Below are 11,425 nucleotides of genomic sequence, written 5' to 3'. Positions count from 1 at the left end.
GACACACACACACAGACACACACACACACGCACGCACACACACACACAGACACACACACACACACACGCACACACACACATGCACACGCACGCACTCACACACACACGCACACACACGCACGCACGCACGAACGCACACACACACACGCACACACACACGCACGCACACACACACACGCACACACACACACGCACACACACACACACACACACGCACACACACACGCACGCACACACACACACACGCACGCACACACACACACACGCACACACACACACACACGCACACACACACGCACATACATTAGCATACACATTAGCATATACATTAGCATACACATTAGCATACACATTAGCATACACATTGCCACCACCGAGTTGGGCCTAATTGAAAGCATCTTAGGGGATGTTAAGAAGTGCCCTGTTATCAGAGGAGAAAGGGCTTCTTCATTATTAGCGCTTGGCTTTTCAAATGTTTCACACGGTTTTGATTTCCTCGTGCTTTCACTTCTCTTTCCGTGTTTTTCAGGTTTGGGTGTCAGGCTCATTATTGTTCATCCACTTTACAGAATTCTCCATCAGGACACCAACCTGCCGAGTGGCCGAACGGTTCGCATCAGTTCGGATGTGTTGAGCGGATATTCGAGCGTTTTTAAACTGACACCTGTGTTGCATGTTTCATATTTCTTTGTGAAGCGGTGGGACGGGGAGGACCGTGTGCTCTGCTCCAATGTGCTGCCAGCAGCTGGTGTTCCTGCAGGCTACGAAGTCTATTTGAATGAGCACATAGATTAAAACAGATCACTGGTATTTCAAGAAAGGGAAAGGGGGAGGGGCCACTTTCCAGGACTAACAAGCCCACCAACAAGTCCTTCAAGTCCTCGTGAGTGACATTTCTCCTCATGTCTGACTTTAATGGAGCCTTTCATTTTTGGCCCGATGTCATGAAAATTATAATGTATTGCTGTCATAATTAAACTGCCCTGGAAAGTGTGAAACTGACTGACACGTTAACCAGTGATGAACCAGCTACCATCGCGTACTTTAAAGCACATATAAGGTGTCGGGGGGCTCCACAAACACCTCCTGTGTTGCGTCAGAGCGTCCCATCATGATTGTATTGAAGCCCCGGGTGTGTTGGGTTCAGCGGGACGGAACGTGGTATTGGATTGGTTGAGAGCTTTACGGGCTTCCTCCAGTGACCCGATCGTGCTGTTCAAATTCAACAGCTTTTGCTGGAACCGCTCCATCACCAAAAAAAAGAGCTGTTCCTTCATCCATCTTCCCCAATGCTCTTTGGGCGGGCAGCAGGAACACAGCTGTGTGGGTTTGAATTCGGCAGGAAATAAGAAGCCAACCTTTGCGATCCAGGCATCCCGGTACGGTATTCAAATTAAAAGACACATTGTAGAATGTCGATCATGTCCGGTGAGTCAGGAAAGTGAAAGAGCGTAGACGTCGTTACGCATCAATCCCACCAAACACTCGTGTGTCTCCTCCAAAGACGAGCATTTCTTTAGCCCATAGTTGCCCTGGTGTCCATCCCTGGCTCTTCATGTTCACCCACATCAGTCGATTCCACGAGGAGCACGTGAGCGAGCGCAGCTGGGCCCCTGGTCCAAACTCAACCCATGCTCTTCCATTATCTTTAACCGTTTGTCCACACTGAGTTATGGAAAGCTTTGGCTTCACACTCCGGACATCGAGGCCGCCAGCGCAGCAGCGAAGCCTTCAGCACCACGACATGAAGCAAGTGGACACGAGCATCCGTGTGAAAGAGACACGGAGCGCTGGACACTGCGTCAGCTGCTTCCACAACTTTCCCCGGATCCAGAGTCCTGCACGGCCCCTCGGACCGGCACCAGGATCACGGCCCCCCCCCTCGGGCTCTCTGCACCGAGCTCACCGGGTCCAATAGTGTCTGTTACATCTGTCCCCATCAAGCTGTTATTCGCTTTTACTTTCAATATGTTCCCAGTGTGTGTGTGTGTGTGTCTATTTGTGTGTGTGTGTGTGTGTCTGTGTGTGTGTGTGTGTGTGTGTGGTCCCGCCCCCTTGGTTCCACTCCTGTTCTCTAAACCCAACAAGTCTCTTCTCAACACATAAATCCAGATCCATAACTTCCACACAGACGATGACTGACAGCAATGATCATCATTAACTGTCAAGGAGCCAGTTTCTATCCTTCATCATGAATGATTGTGTTATTTGAATTAACGACCCAGTGTGTATGTGTGTGTGTGTGTGTATGTGTGTGTCTGTGCGTGTGTGTCTGTGTGTGTGTGTGTTATTTGAATTAACGACATTACACTGGGATGTGGTGCAGTGGACGGAAACTAAACTATGGGAGCGACGCGGAAATGATCATTTTAAACATTTTGTGTACATTCTGAACACAAATCTGAGAAACGTGGATCCTGCAGAAGCAACACATTAATAAAACTTATCGTTGTCGTTCGGAAAAAAACTGGAAAAAAATGTCAGAAAGCGAAAAAACAAATGTCACAAAAGTTGGTTTTGTGTAATATTTCTCCATCCTATGTTTAGGATAATTGCCTATTAATACAACATATATGAACTTTGTGGTTTGTCTTTTGTCAATAAAGTCAGTGACCATCGCAACACGTGTTCAATGTCCCAATTTAATGTTAAATGCCTTATTAATGTCGTATGATGTGGAAATGACTTGGAAAATGTCTCCATGGCATGAAGCTAAAGGAGCCATTCTCCTTTAGCTTTATGGCACGTTTATTAATCTTTAGTTTCCACAAAGAGGAAACGAGGGAATATATCTCAACATCTCCACGCCCTCAGAACTCAAATGTCAGATATCGCATTACAGTTCAAATCTCTAATTTCTCTCATCCCTCTTCCCCCTTTCAACCTGTCATCCATATTTCCTTCCTTTAGTCTTTATTTTCCTCCATTTTTCTGTCCTCCTTATTTCTGCCATCTCTCTCTCGCTCCGTCGCTCCAAGGCTAATCCTCTCCTTTATCTCATTCCTTACTCTCTCTCCTCCTCCCTCCATCTTTCCCTCTCTTTCACCTGGCTCATGCTTCTGTCCTTCAGTTCCCTTCATCCCTCCCTCTCTCTCTCCCTCTCTCTCTCCCTCTCTCTCTCCCTCTCTCTCTCGGTTACATTGCGAGAGCCAATGACGGCAGCTCTGTCCAGAAGGCTAATTCCTTTCATCCTTTCCTCTCTTCTTTTCTCTACAGATTCTTTCTGTGTTAGTCTTTTTTTAAATGATATCTAATTTTAAAGGTTAGATATCCTCATCATCGTACTGCATGCTTTGTGAACGGCAAATAAAAGCTTTTAATTGGAATTTAAAACTTTCTTCTGTTTTGCTCTATGAAACTATAACTATAACTATGAAGTTTCTCCTTTTATCTTTTCATATTCAACTGTTTTAACATATTTCCTCTTCCATTTATCTCGCTATTTTCCAAACAAACCACCGATTCCGACTGTTAGCATTGATACTCTGGAAGCAGACATCAGTGTTCAAAATACAATAAACCGACAGTAACCAAGGCAACAACGTCTCATATGGTGTTTGACTTCACGCTCATATCTCCAACCTGTGATACTTCTAAATTACATTCCCTATAAAATTAAACTGCATTCTCAATAACGTTCTGATCACACAAGATTAATGTTGTTAATTAAAATGGAACAAAACACAGCAAAGATTACTTGGTTATATTAAAGCAGAACAACAGCTGGTTAGGTTCAGATGAACATGGTTGGGCTTAAAGGTTCGTTGGTGACGTTGATGAACATTCGGTGAACCAGAGACCTGAACGAGTGGACGTCCTGTTTGTTTGACCCGCCCACCCGACCGCCTCACTGGGAACACGTGGGCCGTTTGGGATTATGAATATAGTCAAAAAGATGACAATAAAGCGTAAAGAAAGGCACGAGTGGTGGGTGAACATGTTATGAGCAAAATAACCTAAACTTGAAATAGCATACTTGTTTTCATAGATTGAGTGAGGCTAGTTTAACCTCTGTGTGTGCTATGGACTGGCAATATTAGGCTAAAAAAGTGAGCATTCAATTATTTAATTGATGAAGTTGAAGAATACAAATCAATATATAAAACTCCATTGGTTATGAATGCTCTGTGAACAAACACCTCTGCATAAAGCTTCATAATATATAGTTTTATTAATAAATGTGTATACATGAGTCTCTGAATGCTGTGTGAACAAACCCCTCTGCATAAAGCTTTATCAGATATTGTTTTATTAATAAATGTGTATAAATAAGTTTCTGAATGCTGTGTGAACAAACCCCTCTGCATAAAGCTTCATAATATATAGTTTTATTAATAAATGTATAATAATAAGGCTCTGAACGCTATGTGAACAAACCCCTCTGCATAAAGCTTCATAATATATAGTTTTATTAATAAATGTATAATAATAAGGCTCTGAACGCTATGAGAACAAACCCCTCTGCATAAATCTTTATCAGATATTGTTTTATTAATAAATGTATAATAATAAGGCTCTGAACGCTATGTGAACAAACCCCTCTGCATAAATCTTTATCAGATATTGTTTTATTAATAAATGTATAATAATAAGGCTCTGAATGCTGTATGAACAAACCCCTCTGCATAAAGCTTCATAATACATAGTTTTTATTAATAAATGTGTATAATTGAGTCTCTGAATGCTGTATGAACAAACCCCTCTGCATAAAGCTTCATAATCTATAGTTTTATTAATAAATTTGTATAATTGAGTCTCTGAATGCTGTATGAACAAACCCCTCTGCATAAAGCTTCATAATACATAGTTTTTATTAATAAATGTGTATAATTGAGTCTCTGAATGCTGTATGAACAAACCCCTCTGCATAAAGCTTCATAATATATAGTTTTATTAATAAATGTGTATAATTGAGTCTCTGAATGCTGTATGAACAAACCCCTCTGCATAAAGCTTCATAATATATAGTTTTATTAATAAATGTGTATAATTGAGTCTCTGAATGCTGTGTGAACAAACCCCTCTGCATAAAGCTTCATAATATATTTATGAATGAACGTGTAAAGTTTGGTGGATGTAAGAGCTGCTGAAGGAGATTTCTGGATCAGAGAACAAACTCATTGAGAGAAAACAGCCTTTAAATAGATGTTTTGTTGAATTTCATTAATTGTTTTAAACATTTCAGTTGAATAGGGTAAAAAAAACAAATAGATATCACCATGAAACTTTCCCAGTTGTTTATTTTTATTAAGATAATTACTTTTTGCAAGGAAAATAGACAAAGTAGTAAAATAAACTGCTAATTGTTTATTTGGGATGTTTATTTCCCCCACTAGTTTGAAAGGAGAGCAACGTTCTCTCCATTAAAAACAGTGTTTTTTCATGGGTGTTGCTTCAAGTTGTTTACTGATGTTGGTGAGCATGTAAACACATTATTTATTACAGAGTCCTCACGCTTTGCAGCTAGTTAATCTCTTCAGGTTACATATCTATATGGGTGAGTGTGTATGGCCCTGTTTTACTCATCTTGTGGGGACCTAATTCTGTTAACACAGTCACATTGTGGGGACTCACCTTCCTTATGAGGACAAACCTGGTTCAGGAATGCAAAGACAACTGTGTGTGTGTGTGTGTGTGTGTGTGTGTGTGTGTGTGTGTGTGTGTGTGTGTGTGTGTGTGTGTGTATGTGTGTGTGTGTGTGTGTGTGTGTGTGTGCACCGTGTTAGTTTTGGAAATGCCAGCTAATCGATTCTGGGTTGCTGTGTTTTAACACAATATCTCCGACAGATAACCATGAGAAATACTGTTTCTCGTTGTTTGTGTCTTTGTGGTTGATGTGTGTCTCTTTGTGGTTGCTTTGTGTCTCTTTGTGGTTGATGTGTGTCTCTTTGTGGTTGATGTGTGTCTCTTTGTGGTTGATGTGTGTCTCTTTGTGGCTGATGTGGGTCTCTCTGTGGTTGATGTGTGTCTTTGTAGTTGCTTTGTGTCTCTTTGTGGTTGATGTGGGTCTCTTTGTGGTCCCTTTATTCTCTTTGTAACTGTTTCATGTTTCTTTTTGGTGATTTTGAATCCCTCCCTGGTTGGCTCGTCTCTTCTTTGAGTGACATGTTGAGGTGAAGACCAGGGGCCCTGACACGTTGGCCCCTGGTCCTGGGCCCCTGGTCCTGGGCCCGGTAGGCATGTCATGACCCATCCAGGGTAACATATGCACCACTCTCCACATGTAAAGGTAGACACTCTCTCTCTCTCTTCTCAGGGCCTTGAGTTGCCGGAGCAGCATCTTTTCTGGGAGAGTTGTTGTTGTTGTCAAAGAGGTTATTAGCTGATCTTTGCACATTGTGAGTGTGTTGTGTGTGTGTGATGTGTCTTTATGAGTGTGTGTCCTGTGTGTTGCATCCTATCAAAGACGTCTTGGCCATCGTGCTGATCTGCACATATTGAGACACACACGTAGGAAACACTGATCATATTAATGTTCTCGTGAAATAATCCAATCGTCCCACTTTTATGTGATTGCTTGACTTTTTTTTTTTCTTAAGATGTTTACTTGGAGAATGGATCCGTGAGAAAGTCCCCGCCTCCTTAACATTCAGTCCTGCCCTCAGTGCTCTGAACCAACACGAGAGAGGGTTTGATTTATCATTTATTTATTCAGAGCGGCGGTTAAAAACAGAAGAAACAGCCGAGGGAGAGAGAGACGCGTGTTAAAGTGAGCATAGCTTTTAATAATCTGTTTCATGTATTGTTTCATTTATTGGGACATTTTTAATCCACCTGTTATTTTTTTTAAACCATCTCATTTACAAATTCTGCATTTAAATTGATTAAAAAAAATCCATCCATCTATTTTCTGCCTGTTAACAGATGAAGAACGATTCCTCTCCCGTCTTCTTCCTCTCGGACCAGGAGACATAATCCATAATAACCCCCTAGCAGCCCCTTTAAATGTATATTCAATTTAAACTGAATAATTACGACTCTGAGAACTGACTTATACACTTCATATTGAGTTTAAATCATATGTGTGACATTGTAAAGTAATAAGATAACAGTACTTCTTCACTCCCAGTGGGAAATGGGAGTTTTTCAGCTGCTAAACCTGAAACCTGAAACATAGATTATCATATATATATATATATATATATATATATATATATATATATATATATATATATATATATATATATATATATATCATAGCAGGAAATAAAGAATTAAATTGAGCCTGCTCCCTAAAATGCATTAACTCCCGACTAAATCTGACAATAAAATGTACAGAAGGCAGCATCACAGGTTCAAACCCCCGGATGTGCCGGCTGAATGGCTGACTGAGAAAAGAGGAGGGCGGGGCTTCCCTTGAGCAAGGCACAACGGTGGCCAGATAGAAATGAGCTTTCAGTCAATGTGCTCATTCAAATCCTGCATGTTCAAAATGTGTATGTGTGTGTGTGTGTCGAGACACAGAGAATAAATAGAAAGAGAGTGAGAGAGATAATACATGTCCGTTGACTCTCTCTCTCTCTCGGCCCCCGGAACAAATCTCATTTCCTCAAGCTGCTTTGCTCTGAGCAGAGGGGATGTGTGTGTGTGTGTGTGCGTGTGTGTGTGTGCGTGTGTGTGTGTGTGTGTGTGCGTGTGTGTGTGTGTGTGTGTGTGTGAGAGAGAGACAGAAAGAGAGAGAGAGACAGGCCGGCCGACATAAAGAAGTCCAGAAGTCGCCGGCCACAGGGCTTTCGACACAAACAGCCAACCGTCACCATGGTAACTCTGTGAGCCATGAGCTGTGGGCTGCTGACATCAAATAAACACACACACACACACACACACACACACACACAGTGGACTGTGTGCTATACTCCAACCAAGTGTGGACCACAGTTTAGAAAATATATAAAAACAATGAAACAGAAATTGTACGAGTGAGTTTTTTAATTATTTGTATTAGTTTAAACAAAGTGCCGAGATGGGAGGGACCTCCTTGAGTGACACCTTGACAGCTCCAATCCGACTCCAGCAGTGGAATAATGGATAATCATGGACACTTAAATATAAATAAACTATGTTTGTATCTGCAATAACTGAATAACTTGGCTGCATCTGAAGGACTGCAGTGTCAGCAACAAAATATACTTCATTTAGTCTTTGATTATATAACTTTTATTTGTTTACGTTAGATTTTAAAGATTTTAAAGATTAAAATGTAACAATTAATGTAAATTACAATCTTTAATTTAGTTTTATTGTTGGACATTTGTGTGACCTGTGTGGATCAGCACACACACACACACATGCACACACACACACACACACATACACACACACACTCACACATACACACACACACGCACACACACACACACACACATACACACACACACACGCACACACACACACATACACACAAAAAAAAACACTCTTCATGACTTTTTTGTCTCTCAAACATTACATTACATTACATTACATTACATTTCATGTCATTTAGCTGACGCTTTTATCCAAAGCGACTTACAATAAGTGCATTAAACCATGAGTCCAAACTCAGAACAACAAGACTCAAGCTACTACGGCGCTACCTTCCCTATTCAAGGTATAGTCGAAAAAAGATGTGTTTTCAGTTTACGACGGAAGATGTAGAGACTTTCTGCTGTCCTGATGTCAATGGGGAGCTCGTTCCACCAATGAGGAGCCAGCACAGCAAACAGTCGTGATTTTGTTGAGTGTTTAGCTCGAAGTGAAGGAGCTACAAGCCGATTGGCAGAAGCCGATTGAAGTGAACGGGCTGGGGTGTGAGGTTAGACCATGTCCTGGGTGTGAGTTTAGACCATGTCCTGGGTGTGAGGTTAGACCATGTCCTGGGTGTGAGGTTAGACCATGTCCTGGGTGTGAGGTTAGACCATGTCCTGGATGTGAGGTTAGACCATGTCCTGGGTGTGAGGTTAGACCATGTCCTGGGTGTGAGGTTAGACCATCTCCTGGATGTGAGGTTAGACCATGTCCTGGGTGTGAGGTTAGACCATGTCCTGGGTGTGAGGTTAGACCATCTCCTGGGTGTGAGGTTAGACCATGTCGTGGATGTGAGGTTAGACCATGTCCTGGATGTAGACCGGACCCGATCTGTTCGCAGCACGGTACGCAAGTACCAATGTTTTGAAGCGGATGCTGCGGCCACCGGTAACCAGTGAAGGTCGCGGAGGAGCGGAGGATTGTGGGTAAATTTCAGGAGGTTGAAGACCAGACGAGCAGCTGCATTCTGGATGAGCTGTAGAGGTCGAATGGCATTAGCAGGTAGACCTGAAGGAGGGAGTTGCAGTAGTCTAGCCGTGAGATGACCAGAGCCTGGACCAGAACCTGTGCCGCCTTCTGAGTGAGAAGAGGTCGTATTCTCCTGATGTTGTACAGCATGTACCTACAGGAGCGTGTTATTGCGGTAATGTTGGCAGTCAGGGAGAGTTGACTGTCGAGCGTCACACCGAGGTTCATGGCAGTCGGAGTCGGAACCAGCACTGAGTCGTTGAAGTTAATAATCAGGTCGTGGGTGGGAGAGACTTTTCCTGGAAGGAGGAGAAGTTCAGTCTTGTCCGGGTTAATTTTCAGGTGGTGAGCGGACATCCACTGAGAGATGTCAGTCAGACATCCACTGAGAGATGTCGGTCAGACATCCACTGAGAGATGTCAGTCAGACATCCACTGAGAGATGTCAGTCAGACATCCACTGAGAGATGTCAGTCAGACATCCACTGAGAGATGTCAGTCAGACATCCACTGAGAGATGTCAGTCAGACATCCACTGAGAGATGTCAGTCAGACATCCACTGAGAGATGTCGGTCAGACAGGCAGAGATTCGTGCTGCTACCTGTGTTTCGGATTGGGGAAACGAGAGGATCAGTTGGGTGTCATCAGCATAGCTGTGGTAGGTGAAGCCATGCGAGCGAATGACAGAGCCGAGACAGTTGGTGTACAGAGAGAAGAGAAGAGGACCAAGGATTGAACCCTGAGGGACCCCAGTAGTCAGAGGACAAGGCTCAGACACAGATCCTCTCCAGGTTACCCGGTAAGAGCGGTCGGTGAGGTAGGATGAGAAGAGTGAGAGCAGAGCCTGAGATACCAGGTCCTGGAGGGAGGACATGAGGATCTGGTGGTTCACTGTGTCAAAGGCAGCGGAAAGGTCTAGAAGGATGAGGACAGAGGAGAGAGAGGCTGCTCTAGCAGTGTGAAGCTGCTCAGAGACAGCAAGGAGGGCAGTCTCTGTTGAGTGGCCTGCCTTGAATCCAGACTGGTGGGGGTCTAGAAGGTTGTTACTGTGGAGATAGGAGGAGACTTGGTTAAAGATAGCTCGCTCTAGAGTTTTGGAAAGGAAGGGGAGGAGAGAGACAGGTCTGTAGTTGTTGACTTCAGGTCTGTAGTTATTGACTTCAGATGGGTCGAGAGTGGGTTTCTTCAGGAGAGGGTTGACTCCGCCTCCTTCAGAGAGTTAGGGAAACAGCCGGTTGAGAGGGAGGTGTTAATAAGGTGGTTGAGAAAGGGAAGAAGGTCCGGAGCAATGGACTGGAGAATGTGAGAAGGGATGGGGTCAAGGGGGCAGGTGGTTGGGGGGTCAGAGGTTACCAAGGTAAGAACTTGATTGGGAGACAGGGGGATAAAAGAGGAAAACAAGGGGGAAGAAGGTGAAGTTAATGGAGGTGTAGTTATGGAAGATGGATTAGTAAATGAAGAGTGTATGTCGTCTATCTTTTTTGTAAAGTAGTCAACAAAGTGGCTTGGTAGAAGGGTGGAGGGAGGGGGGGGACCAGGGGGGTCAAGGAGGTTGGAAAAAATTGAGAAGAGCTTTTTAGGGTTAGATAAAGAGGATTCGATTCTGGATTGGTAGAACAGACTTTTGGCTGCAGAGATGGACGCAGAGAAGGAGGAGAGAAGAGATTGATATGCGAGCAGGTCGCTGGCGTGTTTGGATTTTCGCCATTTCCTTTCCGCTGCTCGCATAGTGGCTCTCTTGGCGCGCACCGGTTCGGACAGCAACGGAGCCGGAGAGGACTTGAGGACCTTTAGAGTCATAAGAGGACAGAGAGAATCAAGAGAGGACGACAGAGCAGAGAGAAGAGTGTCAGTGGCGAAGTTAGGCTGCATGAGTGAGAAGGAATCGGTTGAAGACAAAACAGAGGAGGCCAGAGAGGAGGGTGAGAGGGTGAGAGGGCGCACACACTGTCACTCCTGTTGCGCCGGACAGGTGCAGAGTCCGTTGTGGGAGGGTTGTCAGTTCCAAAGAGTGGGAGAGAGTACGAGATGAAGAAGTGGTCAGAAACATGAAGTGGAGTTACAGTGAGGTTAGCTGTAGAGCAGTTTCTGGTGAAAATATAGTCACGGTGGTTGCCAGCTTTGTGAGTAGGAGGGGAAGGACTGAGCGAGAGAAAAAAGGAAGACACACAC

Source organism: Cyclopterus lumpus, chromosome 5 (assembly GCF_009769545.1).
Source record: "Cyclopterus lumpus isolate fCycLum1 chromosome 5, fCycLum1.pri, whole genome shotgun sequence".
Classification (NCBI taxonomy): Eukaryota; Metazoa; Chordata; class Actinopteri; order Perciformes; family Cyclopteridae; genus Cyclopterus; species Cyclopterus lumpus.
This window is presented reverse-complemented; position numbering follows the sequence as displayed.